This window comes from Pseudophryne corroboree, chromosome 1 (assembly GCF_028390025.1).
Source record: "Pseudophryne corroboree isolate aPseCor3 chromosome 1, aPseCor3.hap2, whole genome shotgun sequence".
Lineage (NCBI taxonomy): Eukaryota > Metazoa > Chordata > Amphibia > Anura > Myobatrachidae > Pseudophryne > Pseudophryne corroboree.
The window spans coordinates 954239898-954255494 of NC_086444.1; the positions used below are offsets into that span (position 1 = coordinate 954239898).

General features: G+C 44.2%; 1 protein-coding gene and 2 pseudogenes across 2 annotated transcripts in view; 2 read left to right on the plus strand and 1 right to left on the minus strand.

Annotated features, from left to right (window-relative positions):
- The window catches only part of TMEM192 (transmembrane protein 192), a 221969-nt gene that overhangs the window by 171840 nt on the left and 34532 nt on the right, over positions 1-15597 (plus strand). The window lies entirely within an intron of this gene.
- Positions 8015-8134, minus strand: LOC134949140 (5S ribosomal RNA; annotated as a pseudogene).
- On the plus strand, positions 9331-9450 carry LOC134949147 (5S ribosomal RNA; annotated as a pseudogene).

Here is a 15597-nt window from a genome sequence, read left to right on the forward strand (position 1 = left end):
TAAGAAGGAGAGGAGTAAGAACTATACTCGTGGTTCCGGATTGGCCAAGACGGACTTGGTACCCGGAACTTCAAGAGATGCCCACGGACGAACCGTGGCCTCTACCTCTAAGAAAGGACCTGCTACTGCAGGGGCCTTGTCTGTTCCAAGACTTACCGCGGCTGCGTTTGACGGCATGGCGGTTGAACGCCGGATCCTGAGAAAAAAAGGCATTCCAGAAGAAGTCATCCCTACTCTGGTCAAAGCCAGGAAGGACGTAACCGCAAAACATTATCACCGCATTTGGCGTAAATATGTTGCGTGGTGTGAGGCCAAGAAGGCCCCTACAGAGGAATTTCAACTGGGTCGTTTCCTTCATTTCCTGCAAACAGGACTGTCTATGGGCCTAAAATTAGGGTCCATTAAGGTTCAAATTTCGGCCCTGTCGATTTTCTTCCAGAAAGAACTGGCTTCAGTACCTGAAGTTCAGACATTTGTAAAAGGGGTGCTGCACATACAGCCTCCTTTTGTGCCTCCAGTGGCACCTTGGGATCTCAATGTGGTGTTGAGTTTTCTAAAGTCACATTGGTTTGAAACACTTTCCACTGTGGACTTAAAATATCTCACATGGAAGGTGTCGATGCTGTTAGCCTTGGCTTCAGCCAGGCGTGTGTCAGAATTGGCGGCTTTATCATATAAAAGCCCTTACTTGATATTTCATTCTGACAGGGCGGAATTGAGGACTCGTCCTCAATTTCTACCTAATGTGGTTTCTGCATTTCACATGAACCAACCTATTGTGGTACCTGCGGCTACCAGGGACTTAGAGGACTCTAAGTTGCTTGACGTTGTCAGGACCTTGAAAATATATGTTTCCAGGACGGCTGGAGTCAGAAAATCTGACTCGCTGTTTATCCTGTATGCACCCAACAAGCTGGGTGCTCCTGCTTCTAAGCAGACGATTGCTCGTTGGATTTGTAGTACAATTCAGCTTGCACATTCTGTGGCAGGATTGCCACAGCCAAAATCAGTAAAAGCCCATTCCACAAGGAAGGTGGGCTCATCTTGGGCGGCTGCCCGAGGGGTCTCGGCTTTACAACTTTGCCGAGCAGCTACTTGGTCAGGGGCAAACACGTTTGCTAAATTCTACAAATTTGATACCCTGGCTGAGGAGGACCTGGAGTTCTCTCATTCGGTGCTGCAGTCTCATCCGCACTCTCCCGCCCGTTTGGGAGCTTTGGTATAATCCCCATGGTCCTTACGGAGTCCCAGCATCCACTAGGACGTCAGAGAAAATAAGATTTTACTTACCGATAAATCTATTTCTCGTAGTCCGTAGTGGATGCTGGGCGCCCATCCCTAGTGCGGATTGTCTGCAATACTTGTATATAGTTATTGTTACAAAAATTCGGGTTATTATTGTTGTGAGCCATCTTTTCAGAGGCTCCTTTGCGTTTATCATACTGTTAACTGGGTTCAGATCACAAGTTGTACGGTGTGATTGGTGTGGCTGGTATGAGTCTTACCCGGGATTCAATATCCTTCCTTATTATGTACGCTCATCCGGGCACAGTATCCTAACTGAGGCTTGGAGGAGGGTCATAGGGGGAGGAGCCAGTGCACACCACCTGATCCTTAAGCTTTTATTTTGTGCCCTGTCTCCTGCGGAGCCGCTATATCCCCATGGTCCTTACGGAGTCCCAGCATCCACTACGGACTACGAGAAATAGATTTATCGGTAAGTAAAATCTTATTTTAACCTCTAGATTTAAGTTCTACAGTCTCAAATCCCCATAGTTCTGTGCCATACTGTGCCAGGTCTTACTATGGCTGGAGAAGTTGGGGTGTTTTCCCATACCCAATAAACACAGTGGGAGCTGGCTTTCGTTTGGTTCAGTCTGTCATACTGTCCCTCTGAGTGGCAGAGTTTCTTGCTGCGTACGCTATGTTGTACTGGAAGGGATGCAAACGGAAACATATATTTTATTTTTGTCTTATTTACTTTGAGGGCAAATAGTGCATTCTTTTTGATGCTGCTCACACTTGCTGACCAGCTTTTTGCACTGCATGTTTGAGTTGGGATAGACCCTTTACTCTGAAAATCATGTTGTACTTGAAGTGTCACTGCTTGGATGGACCTAAATTGCAAGAAAACATGATATAGCTGGGAGGAAAGAATATTTAGTACGGGGAGGGAGAGAATGTGCTGCTATGTGGGGGGTGCACGGTGCACTGCTACAGTAGGCAGAGGGGGTCAGGTGTGCTGTTATATGGTTGATGGAGAAGGGTATAGTGCGTTACTGTGTGTGGGTTTAGGTATAGCATGCTACCTTAGGTGACTGGACCTCATCCTTTCTTTTCCTGTAGTGAAGTCTACATATTTGACATGTAAGTTTTATTTTCAGTCACTTCAAATGAGCTGTACATATCCCTCGGGCCATAAAACGTAGTAGTGCTCCTTTACACTAAAGCAGGAGGTTTGTAGATGAGCTGGAGCTACACTTCTTGTTCTCGGTTTTATTTTTTACTGTATCATTGTATGACTAGTAAAGGAAACTGCATTTAGTAGGTCTTCCTGTAATAAAGCTGTGTTATTGGGAAAATAAAGTGTTGCACTTTGTGGCTCTTTGCACCGTTAATTGATTCTTCGTTTACTTTTCAGAAGTTTAATTGTCATTTGCTCAGGTTCTCTTTCTCCTCCCTTTCTTTCCTGTATTTTTCTTCAGTGCTCCATATTGGATGCAATCACAAGACCTCTTGTCGGGATGCTGGCAGTCACAATGCCGACGCTGGAATCCTGACAGGCGGTAAAATGCCGCCGCTGGAATACCGATGCCACAGGATTTTTTCCCTCTGTGGGTGTTAATGACACCCATAGAGGGAGAATAGATCCTGTGGGGAGCACAGCGAGCCACCGTGCCCGCAGCATGGCTAGTACAGCGAGCCCGCAAGGGGCTTCCCAGCGCTCGCCCGATGCCGGCATGCTGGTGATCATGACAGCCACTGGTAAATGGTATGTATCCCCTCCATATAATGGTTTGATTCTATGGGGGGGGTTATTTATCAAAGCATGGAGAGCGATAAATTAGAGAGATATAAATCACTAACCAGCTTCTAACTTTCATTATACAGGCTGTGTTTTAAAAATGAGTTAGTTGCTGATTGGTTAATGCAGTGGTTCCCAAACTGGGAACTTGCAAGGGTGCCATGGGTTGGTGGTCCCTTACTGAATTAAATTACTTTATAGTAAATGTGGTAAGCAAAACCAGTGCTCTTAGCGGCTAATCCTAAAATATGAGATAACATAACCCTGTCCACCACCACATAGCTGATCCTCAGGGTGACAGGTGAGCACAATATACTTAATTTAAGAATTTTTGTTGAATTTCTCAAAAGGAACCTTTCACAGGATCAGTACGAGATCCCGCTGGACGGGATCCCGGCAGTCTGAATGCCACTAATTTATTCTCTCTCTATGGGTGTCGTGGTGTCGGTATTCTGACCGCCGGGATCCTGTCCGGCGGGATCTTGACCGCATCCCCCTCTGGCTTAGGGGTGCAGTGAAAAAAATGCTAATATTGTAGGGCGCCTTAATGCAAAAAAGTTTGGGAACCATTGGGTTAGTGCTTTTTTTTCTCTCTCCACTTTATCTCTCTCCATGCTTTGATAAATACCCCACTAAATAGTGAAATGTTTTATTGTAGATTGTTTCTGAATCGTCTAACTACTGCAAGCTGAAAGTGTGAGCATGTTACATAAGTCTGCAATAGCACATAGGCTCAAAATCCAGCTTTTCTATATATTTTCTATACACATACATGTGTGTGCATGTGTAACTGATCTGCGCAATAAAATTAACACTGCTCATACAAACATCTTATTGGTGGGTTATCCAAATTTTCAATCCTGTTTTACTAGGTCACCATAAAACATTTATAGTGTTGACATGTACAGTCAGTGCCGTTTCTTGGGGCGGGCGAGCTGCGCAACCGCACGGGGTGCCTGCCGCGGCACTGACTGTGGCTCCCTGCTTCTCCCTCTTCCCGAGTACCCCGCTCGGGGGGCAGAGTTTAGCGGAATGACGCGGTTGCGTCGTGACGTCACAACGCAACCGCGTCTCTCCGCGAAACTCCGCTAACCCGAGCGGAGTACTGAGGAGGAGGGGGAGCCAAGTTACGAAGAGGGAGAGGCGGCCGGCACGAGGAGCGACTGGGGAGACGGGCCGAAGAGCGGGAATGGCCCGTCTCTCTCTCTCTCTCTCCCCCCCCCCCCCCCCCAATCTCTCACTCTAACTGCCGTAATGTGTAAACAGGGGACACTGCCTGCCGTAATGTGTGAAATGGGGACTCTTGCCTGTCGTAATGTGGAAAATGGGGACTCTTGCCTGTCGTAATGTGGAAAATGGGGACTCTTGCCTGTCGTAATGTGGAAAATGGGGACTCTTGCCTGTCGTAATGTGTAAAGTAGGGACTCTGCCTGCCGTAATGTGGAGATTTAATGTATCAAGGGCATTGCGGTATGTGGCATAATATGGTGCAGGGGGCATTACTGTGTGGGGCTTAATGTGGTAGAATTTTTTTTTTCCTATGGTGGCCGCGATCTGTTGGAGCAGGGTCAAAAACTGGGGTGTGAGGTAGTCTTTTCAGGCGAGGTCACACCCCTTGCCGGGAGCATGTGCGCAAGATTTTTTTTTCTTCTTTAATCTAGGTGGGGGGGGGGGGACATTTTATTTATTTTTTTTTTTTAATGTCATGGGGAGGGGGGCGCATTTTTAAATCTCGCACTGGGAGCCAAATTGGCTAGAAACAGCTTTGTGTACAGTTACACATACGGATCTCCGTGGTATCCGCTGGTTGATAGCTGCAAGAATTTTACCAACTTAAGTACATTATTTGAAACATGTTCCTTCCAGTTACTATAGAACTTTTGGAGTCCTTCGCTCCTAACTTGGTAGCTGTAGCGAGCTTCAACTAGGGAGTTCATTGCCATTTTTAATCCCACAGCAGATCCTGGCAGACAGCATGCAGCAGCTGGGCTGATGAGAGAGGCTGCTGCAGCTGCCAGGTAAGAGCGGCGGGGGGAGGCAGCAGTAAACTCGGGCGCCTTCTAGAAGTCAGGCCCAGGAAATTAGTACACGCTACACCCCTTCCCTCTCGGCAGGACCACTTAAAACAGGGGACCCAGTGGAAGGGGGGTGTATATTAGATTGTGCCTACCTCCCAACATGACCCATTCCAGGAGAGACCAAATGCTCTCTACCTGGACTTCCCTCGTAATATATGATTAGCGTCACCTGTGTTGAACTATTTAATTGATAAGAAAGGTATTTCAACACAGGTGATTGAAGCCATAAATTAAGAGGGAAGTCCAGTGGAGAGCATTTTATTCTTCCTGTTGAGGTATGGATTGTGTATATTAAATTTAAACCAGTGGTGTATATTAGAATTAAACGAATAGTTTAATAATGTCTGAGTACTGTTTATAGCGCCACCTAATTGAGAGACAACTATTTTATAAAGTTTTCTTGTAGTGGAATAAAGACAACTTAAACTTAAAATACACATAGAAAAATAAAATCTATAATTTATCTTGTCACATGCAAGAGTATGTGCTACTTAAACACTGGGACAGGACTCAGGAGGACTCTGTATCTGTGTGTGTCTCTCTAGACCTAAATGCTCTCGTTAGATAACAGGTTACACAGGACCCACACACCCAGGAGGGGAGGAGGAGAAGCTGGTATGCCTGGGTCACTTACAGCTCTCTCCCCCTCCTATCTCTTCTCTGGTTGGGACAATACATCGGTAGCTCATGATACCTGATACTCCTGTGTCTCTACCTGCCCTGAGGGAGATCTACCCTGCTAATACCCCCACCCCCTTAATCTGCCTATGCCCCTCAGCAGCTCTACAAATAACCGGGTCAGAGGTACGGCAAAACGCTGAAGCTAATAGTGCCAAAATGTGCATTGCCCTGAAAACTAGATTTATAAATTCATACTCTTACAACTTTAGAATTCCAGGAGATAACAATTTGAATAGGATCACAGTGGGCTCATTAAATTGGAAAGTCCTGCAGTTATTATTTAACAATTGAGATCCTTTTGTTCGGTGCACCCACCCAACCACCAGATCTGCTGTGTTTATTTGCAGACTAGTCCGCCTGAAAGCCACAAGTTGCTATATGTATTGCTGCTTTTAAGCTATTGCCTATAGATGCCTTATTGTGAACTGAACCTATATATATATATATATATATATATATATGTGAAAAGGAGGAAGCTGAGCAGCGCCAATTAGCGATAACAATTTGTACTAGTATATGGACCAGAATTATTACAAATACTCCTAAAATGTACACTCCCTTCAATATATTTAGGGCGTCAGCTCATGTCTTAAGTAAAAAACACTGGTAAGGTGTTTTGCAAGTAATCTCAAAAATGGTGGATAAGATACTTCAGAGCGACCAATGGTGTCAATGAATATTATAATAGGAGGGTAAAATTTAAAAATGTATTAATCACAATAAAATTTGCACCAATAGAAGATATAGAGACAAACCACAATAATAAAAAAATATATATAAAAAAACCACAATAAAAAATCTATTAAAAATTATATGATCAGAGATACAAAAGTCAATACAAAAATATCACCAACATATACAGAAATTTGTTTAAAAAAAAGGAGTATATATGGTAAAACCTAGGAGGACTCAATTTAGAAAAAGTATATACTATCGATTAATAAGATCAACTATTGGTAAAAAAATCAATATCTTAACTTAAGAGAAGGTAGGTATCCCCAACGCGTTTCGTCCTATCTGGACTTCCTCAGGGGGCAATGAGTAAGTGGGACAGCACAGGTATATATACACATGTCAATGAGGAAGTGATCTCTATATCACTTCCTGTCAATTAGGAGCACCAAAAATTAGCATGTTGAAATACTTTTTTAAAAATAGGCTGACACATGCTCAATCCACTACTTGGATTGCGCTGAGCAGAACCGCTATTATATAGGTCTAATTTGAGCTCAGGGAAGCCTTAAAAAGCTCCCTGAGCGTTGTTTACCCGGACTTCCTGTCCGGACAGTGGGTGACATCACGTCCGCCCCACTTCCGGCGTCATGATTCCTGTACTGCGCATGCGCCGGGTATGGACATCCCGGACCCACGGCGCATGCGCCCGCGAGCAATGTCCGGATCCTGACACAGTCAGTTGTCGTGTTTACGTCCATTGCGCATGCGCCGGGTACGGACGTCCCGAACACACAGTGCATGCGCCCGCGATCAGTATACAATGTTAATACATGTACAGCATATGATCAGAAAGGGTGGGGTGTACTTGTGTGTCTGCAACACCTCCAGGACGAATTCCACTACTAAGGGGAAGTTCTGTATATGGTTATGTTCATTCATTAATCACATCCGATGATATCAAGGGTTGGCATCCATTTTCTTGGAGCATGCTGCTTGCAGACACTTATTGCATACAGTCCCAGTGGCCATCTTTGGTGGGATATTTCTCAATGGGAAACACATAGGAAAAATGAAGATAAGAGCAGGGTCATACAAAGGTTTCAAATATAAAAATTGCCTTGTTTCATTTATTAGATATAATTTCATAGAGGATATTAATGGTGTCTATTATATAAATAGGCTTAGACCCATATACATAAGATGCAAGCTGAGACTAGGTACGTAGGAATGTACAGTGTAAAAACATAAGAAATTCATTAAAAATAAATAAATAAATAAAAACATTTTTTTATACAAAAATATTTCTTGCAAGGACAATAATGAAGACCTACATAAATAAGAGAAAATGGGAAAGAAGGGGGGGGAAAAGGGGGTGCGGAGGGACTGGAAAATAGTGGCAATAAGGTAATAACAAAGTTTTATAAAGAATGCCAGGAACTGAGTTTCTTTCTGGCAGTACAAGAGACTGCATGTGTTTAAAGCTCATTTACATATCACCCAAGACACCAGAGGCCCCTCTGGGAAGACATAGTAACACTCTCACATCCCACATTCCAGCCTACAGCACCCGGTCTTCCATGATGGTTCCCCATCTATGTACTGGCCGGGCCCAAACACTGCTTGGCTTCCAAGTTCGGGCGGAATTGGGCATTTCCAGTGTGGTATGGCTGTAATAGTGGTATAATATATGGGTCTGCAAGGTGCGACGGCGAGGCAAAATGAGGTAGGTCACCCTGGTGAGATAGTTAAAAGTGCAATGTGCTTACAGCATAAAAATGGGGCTATTTCATAGCCCTCATTGAAGCCTTCAGGATGCAGAGTGTTCAATTCAAAAATCCAAAACATCTCCCTCTTGGATAGGAGGTTGCCAAGGTCTCCACCTCTCTCGTCCAATGAGACAAGTTCGATGCCTTTGAAGGTCAGTTCCTCAGGGTCTGAATTATGGCACATGTGGAAATGTTTAGAGACCGCATGGGATAGTACCTTGTTTTTGATATTCCTTACATGCTCCTGGATGCGGATCTTCAGGGGTCTCTTGGTTTTTCCTATATACTTCATTCCGCATGAGCATTCCAGCATGTAAATCACTGAGATCGTGTTGCAGTTAATGAACCCCTTGATCTTGTACTCTCTGGACCCATCTGTATTCCTGAAAGTCTTTCTGTTGGGGTGCAGATACCGACACATATTGCAGCGACCACACTTATAGCATCCGACACACTTGGGCATACCTGATTTGATTTCTTTCTTCCTCAGCATGCTTGGTGCCACCAGGTCTTTGAGATTCTGTGATTTCCTGAATACCACCAAAGGATCTTTGCCCAAGTGTGTCGGATGCTATAAGTGTGGTCGCTGCAATATGTGTCGGTATCTGCACCCCAACAGAAAGACTTTCAGGAATACAGATGGGTCCAGAGAGTACAAGATCAAGGGGTTCATTAACTGCAACACGATCTCAGTGATTTACATGCTGGAATGCTCATGCGGAATGAAGTATATAGGAAAAACCAAGAGACCCCTGAAGATCCGCATCCAGGCGCATGTAAGGAATATCAAAAACAAGGTACTATCCCATGCGGTCTCTAAACATTTCCACATGTGCCATAATTCAGACCCTGAGGAACTGACCTTCAAAGGCATCGAACTTGTCTCATTGGGCGAGAGAGGTGGAGACCTTGGCAACCTCCTATCCAAGAGGGAGATGTTTTGGATTTTTGAATTGAACACTCTGCATCCTGAAGGCTTCAATGAGGGCTATGAAATAGCCCCATTTTTATGACGTGAGCACATTGCACTTTTAACTATCTCACCAGGGTGACCTACCTCATTTTGCCTCGCCGTCGCAGCTTGCAGACCCATATATTATACCACTATTACAGCCATACCACACTGGAAATGCCCAATTCCGCCCGAACTTGGAAGCCAAGCAGTGTTTGGGCCCGGCCAGTACATAGATGGGGAACCATCATGGAAGACCGGGTGCTGTAGGCTGGAATGTGGGATGTGAGAGTGTTACTATGTCTTCCCAGAGGGGCCTCTGGTGTCTTGGGTGATATGTAAATGAGCTTTAAACACATGCAGTCTCTTGTACTGCCAGAAAGAAACTCAGTTCCTGGCATTCTTTATAAAACTTTGTTATTACCTTATTGCCACTATTTTCCAGCCCCTCCGCACCCCCTTTTTTCCCCCCTTTCCCATTTTCTCTTATTTATGTAGGTCTTCATTATTGTCCTTGCAAGAAATATTTTTGTATAAAAAATGTTTTTATTTATTTATTTTTAATGAATTTCTTATGTTTTTACACTGTACATTCCTACGTACCTAGTCTCAGCTTGCATCTTATGTATATGGGTCTAAGCCTATTTATATAATAGACACCATCAATATCCTCTATGAAATTATATCTAATAAATGAAACAAGGCAATTTTTATATTTGAAACCTTTGTATGACCCTGCTCTTATCTTCATTTTTCCTATGTGTTTCCCATTGAGAAATATCCCACCAAAGATGGCCACTGGGACTGTATGCAATAAGTGTCTGCAAGCAGCATGCTCCAAGAAAATGGATGCCAACCCTTGATATCATCAGATGTGATTAATGAATGAACATAACCATATACAGAACTTCCCCTTAGTAGTGGAATTCGTCCTGGAGGTGTTGCAGACACACAAGTACACCCCACCCTTTCTGATCATATGCTGTACATGTATTAACATTGTATACTGATCGCGGGCGCATGCACTGTGTGTTCGGGACGTCCGTACCCGGCGCATGCGCAATGGACGTAAACACGACAACTGACTGTGTCAGGATCCGGACATTGCTCGCGGGCGCATGCGCCGTGGGTCCGGGATGTCCATACCCGACGCATGCGCAGTACAGGAATCATGACGCCGGAAGTGGGGCGGACGTGATGTTACCCACTGTCCGGACAGGAAGTCCGGGTAAACAACGCTCAGGGAGCTTTTTAAGGCTTCCCTGAGCTCAAATTAGACCTATATAATAGCGGTTCTGCTCAGCGCAATCCAAGTAGTGGATTGAGCATGTGTCAGCCTATTTTTAAAAAAGTATTTCAATATGCTAATTTTTGGTGCTCCTAATTGACAGGAAGTGATGTAGAGATCACTTCCTCATTGACGTGTATATATACCTGTGCTGTCCCACTTACTCATTGCCCCCTGAGGAAGTCCAGATAGGACGAAACGCGTTGGTGATACCTACCTTCTCTTAAGTTAAGATATTGATTTTTTTACCAATAGTTGATCTTATTAATCGATAGTATATACTTTTTCTAAATTGAGTCCTCCTAGGTTTTACCATATATACTCCTTTTTTTTAAACAAATTTCTGTATATGTTGGTGATATTTTTGTATTGACTTTTGTATCTCTGAATTTTTAATAGATTTTTAATAGATTTTTTATTGTGGTTTTTTTATATATATTTTTTTACTGTGGTTTGTCTATATCTTCTATTGGTGCAAATTTTATTGTGATTAATAAATTTTTAAATTTTACCCTCCTGTTATAATATTCATTGACACCATTGGTCGCTCTGAAGTATCTATATATATATATATATATATATATATATATATATATATATATATATATAAGGTGAGCAGATGCTCCGGCACTCCACTTAGTCCAATGCTGGACTGATGCTGCTCTGGTGCCCTCCCCAACCGGGAACCGGTGATATATACTGGAAAGACGATGCGGCACTCAGAGACTTGTAACTGCAATCATATATTTGTGCAAATGGTGCAAATCATATCAACGTTTCGGGGACCTAGTCCCCTTCTTCAGGATAACACAAGTGTCAAACAGTGAATGTTTAAATAGACAAAACACTTACCCCCTGACCCCACTCACTCCACAGCTGCAGCGTGTCTGTATGGCCACCCCTTCATGGCTTCCGCCCGGCTGTGCGTCTCAGCGGGACCGGAAGTGACGTCCCGGGTGCGAGCCGCGTTGCCATGGCTACCGCTCGTACTCACCGCCCAGCTGTCGCTCCCTGGCCGCGTCGCTCGAGTTACCTCCAGAGCGTCTCCAGGTCCCGCGAGATCACTGAGCCTGGCTGGGAAAACCCTGATGTTGCCATGGTAACACTGCAATCTGTGTAACAAAATACATATAAATAAAACAATGGCTGAAGTGAGACTTAAGATGATATATATCCGTCAATAATACATCAATGTAAAGTGCTAGTGCTAAGAACAATTTAAAAACAATTTAAAAACATCAAAAGGTGCACACAGAAAAATTTGCACAACAAAGCCCCTTTTGTTATTATACCAAAGGGCTGCTGACTATGATGAAAAAATCATAACGGGCAATAACTATCTGGCTGCTTATTCTGAAGTAAATGCCTTCTGCTGAACACATCTTTTCTCAGATAATAATATGTGCAAAAATCGCTCCAAACCTGCCTCTCATTAAGTGCGGCATCCTTACATCAGGGCCGCACTAACCTCACAGAAAGTTAATGAGTCCTAAATTCTCATTCAACCCCCCAGGTTTCAATGTGTTGAGCCTATGGATCCACATAGACTCCAGCTGTAATAGTTTGCGACCTCGATCACCCCCGCGTATGGACTCGGGGACGTGATCGATGATGCGGTGTTTAAACGTGGCCATGGAATGTCTAAAGGTTACGAAGTGTTTGGCCACAGGTTGATCTCCACTGCCAGATGCCAGAGCATTTCGAATGGCCAGTCTATGCTGTGCCATTCTAATTTTGAACTGGCACTCTGTTTTGCCAATGTAATATCGCCCGCATGGGCAGATGATGGCATAAACAACGAATTTCGTGCTACATGTGAGGGGCCACTGTATCTTAAACGACTTGCCTGAAAACGGGTGGGCTATCGTGGTCCCTGGTGACATGTGGGAACAAGTGGTGCAACCGGTGCACTTAAAGCAACCGTTGCGCCTGGTGAGGAAATGTGTGGGGTTTACTCTCAATTTTGCCATGTCGGTTTTCACTAATATGTCCCTGATACTTTTTCCTTTTTTATAACTGGGCATGATACGTTTGTCATGTAGCATCCTAAGCTCCGGGTCTGATGTTATCATAGGCCATAGCTGCTTTACTTGCCGTTGCCTTTCACTGCTTGTCACATCATACTCACAGACCCACGGAATGATACGGGACATGTCTTTAGACTGTTTGGATTTCACCGAATCATCCCTCTGTGTTGTCTCTGCTTTCTAGCGAGCTGATCGTATTAGTGACCGAGGATAGCCTCTGGCCAAAAATCTATCCTCCATTTCTCTCAACTGACAAGCCCTTGTTGAATCACTGTTGTTGGCCCTACACACTCGCAAAAACTGGGAGTATGGAAGGCCTCTCACAGTGGATCTAGGATGGAAGCTGTCGTATCGCAAGATGGTGTTGCGATCGGTAGGTTTTCTATAGAGACATGTCAGGATTTTCCCGTCATGGATTTTAATAGAAATGTCTAAAAAACAAATCTCAACTGGACCACTGGTCATGGTTAGTTTAGCTGGATGTTCTGACTGATTGTGTGAATCGATGAGTGCGCCCAATTCCTGTATCTCACCTCGCCAAAAAATCAGCACGTCATCTATATATCTATAGTAAATGAACAATCTGTCAGCAATAATCCTGTTGGCTAAAAATAATTCACGCTCAGTCTCCCACATAAAGGCATTAGCGAACGAGGGTGCCACGGAAGACCCCATGGCACACCCCGTTCGCTGCCTGTAAAACCTCCCATCAAAAATGAAAAAATTGTGTGTTAACATAAACCACAATAACTCAAGAAAAAACTCAATTTCAGGCCCAATGTATAGTGCATTCCCCACTATCAAATGCCTCACAGCCTGCAGACCTCGCTGATGAGGAATGCAGGTGTACAGGCTGGTGACATCCACCGAGGCCAAAACCACATCAGTGGGGACATTTTCAAAAGTGCTAAGTGTCTGTAATAAAGTGCTGGAGTCTTTTAAATAAGTGCAAATAGCTTGGATGCAAGGCTGCAGGTAAGTGTCCAGAAAAATGGCCACCGGCTCACACAGGGACCCACGGGCAGATATGATAGGTCTGCCCGGGGGTCTCTGTGCGTCCTTGTGGACCTTGGGAATAGTATAGAATATAGGAGCCACCGGTTTATCCGGCAGCAATTTGTGGAACATGTCTGTTGAAATTAGGTCTTCCGATTTTGCTCTTTCCAGCAGTGCTGTCAATTCTGCTTTATACTCTGTTGATGGATCTTTGTCCAACATACAATATGTATCGCTGTCGGCAAGTAACCTCAGTCACTCCGTTGTATAATCAGTGGTATTCTGAACCACTATTGATCCGCCTTTATCGGCACCCCGGATTATTATATCTTTTCTATTGCTTAACGCTTTCAGGGCCAGGCGTTCCTCATATTGTAAATTATGAAACTGGCGTTTCTTTGATTGGACAGCCGAATTCTCCAGCATTCTGTTAAAAGTTTTCAAGGAAGCATTGGTGGACACTGGATCAAATCTTGATCGAGGGCCTAATTTCTGGACTCGTGGGGGCAGTGGATCCTTGGTCGCCTGTGGAGGTAGTTTACCAAAGTGCTCTTTGATCTTTAAAGTGCGGTGCAGTTTGAATGTGCTGATTTTCTGTTTAAAATCATCACCAAAGTTGGTGGGGACGAACGTCAGACCTTTACTAAGCACCCTTGTTTCAGCTGGTGATAGCGGCGTGTCGGACAAGTTAAATATTAATGTTTCCTCGGTTTTGGTGGCTTTGTTTTGCTTTTGCCTTTGATTTTGTCTCCCTCGTCTGGTGAACTGATGTTTCTTCCTCGACCCGCGATAATGGCGCGGGTCTTGACCCCTAAAGGGGTATTGCGTTTGGGATTTAAAGCAGCTGCACCTTGAGGATCATCTGAATCGCTGGCAGAGGTTGTGCTGGTGCCCAGCCACCTCCTATCACGCCGGCCTTGGGCTGGTCTGAACCTACCTTGTGGGTTAGACACATTTCCTAGCCATGGATACACCCTGTGCTGGGTGTAATCCATTTGCACTTTGTGCAATTTTTCTTTTTTAAACTTCAGTAGATTTACTCTGTACTGCTCCACCTGATCTTTTAATTTAGATAACCAACCACTGGCATCCTCTGATGCTAACAACACTGCATGGTCTAGTTTAAACTGTGCAATCTGTGCTTTGGTCTTTTCAAACTCCTTGGTGGATTCCTCCACCACTAATAAAATTAAGTCCATTGAGCACTTGTTTAAAACAGAGACCCACTTTTTACAAAAATCCATGCTAAAACGTCCAATAGTAGGTACATTGTGTACCCTGAAACCACGAGGTAGCTGTTTCGCCCTGTAGTAATCGGACAATGTCCTGCTATGATATAAATAGTCTACTTCCCGTTTCATGAGGCGTAGTAAATCACGCTGTGCCTCCTCAGCGGATGTAATAGCATTCTCCGTGAACGCTGGATCCTTATGCAGGATGCTTTCGGCTTCCAGATCCGAGAAACTCAATGTATCGTGTGTATCACAATGTAGCAAAAATGAAGTGAAGTCTGTGTGTTCCGAAGTTGAAGCTGCCATGTCGAAGTCTGTGCCCAATTTAGTGCTTAAATTGTGCAAATCACGCTGTGCAAAATCTTGCTGTGCACACCAAAAGTGTGGTGCAAAAGTGCAAAAAGTGAATAGTAGCCTGGAGAAGAAGCGTTCCTTGTCACACAAGAGATGTGGGTGCCCTGAGCTGGAAATCCTCATGCATTGCACATGCAGCAGGAACCAAGTATAAGGTGAGCAGATGCTCCGGCACTCCACTTAGTCCAATGCTGGACTGATGCTGCTCTGGTGCCCTCCCCAACCGTGAACCGGTGATATATACTGGAAAGACGAGGCGGCAGCCTATTAATTCAGTATAGACCACTGCATCATGCATATTGGGTCATAAAAGTGACATTACTGGTCCAATGAGACTCGGTGGCCACAACCTCCTGGTTTTTGGATCCACCCATAAAATGGCATGTGGAAATGTATGTTTCATATGTATCTTATTGCATACAATGCACTGATAATCTCTTTAGTTTTGAATGCGTGAGCTATTACTGTGCACCAGTACATTAAATCACTAAGATGTCTTGTTCATATTTTAGATCTCTGAACT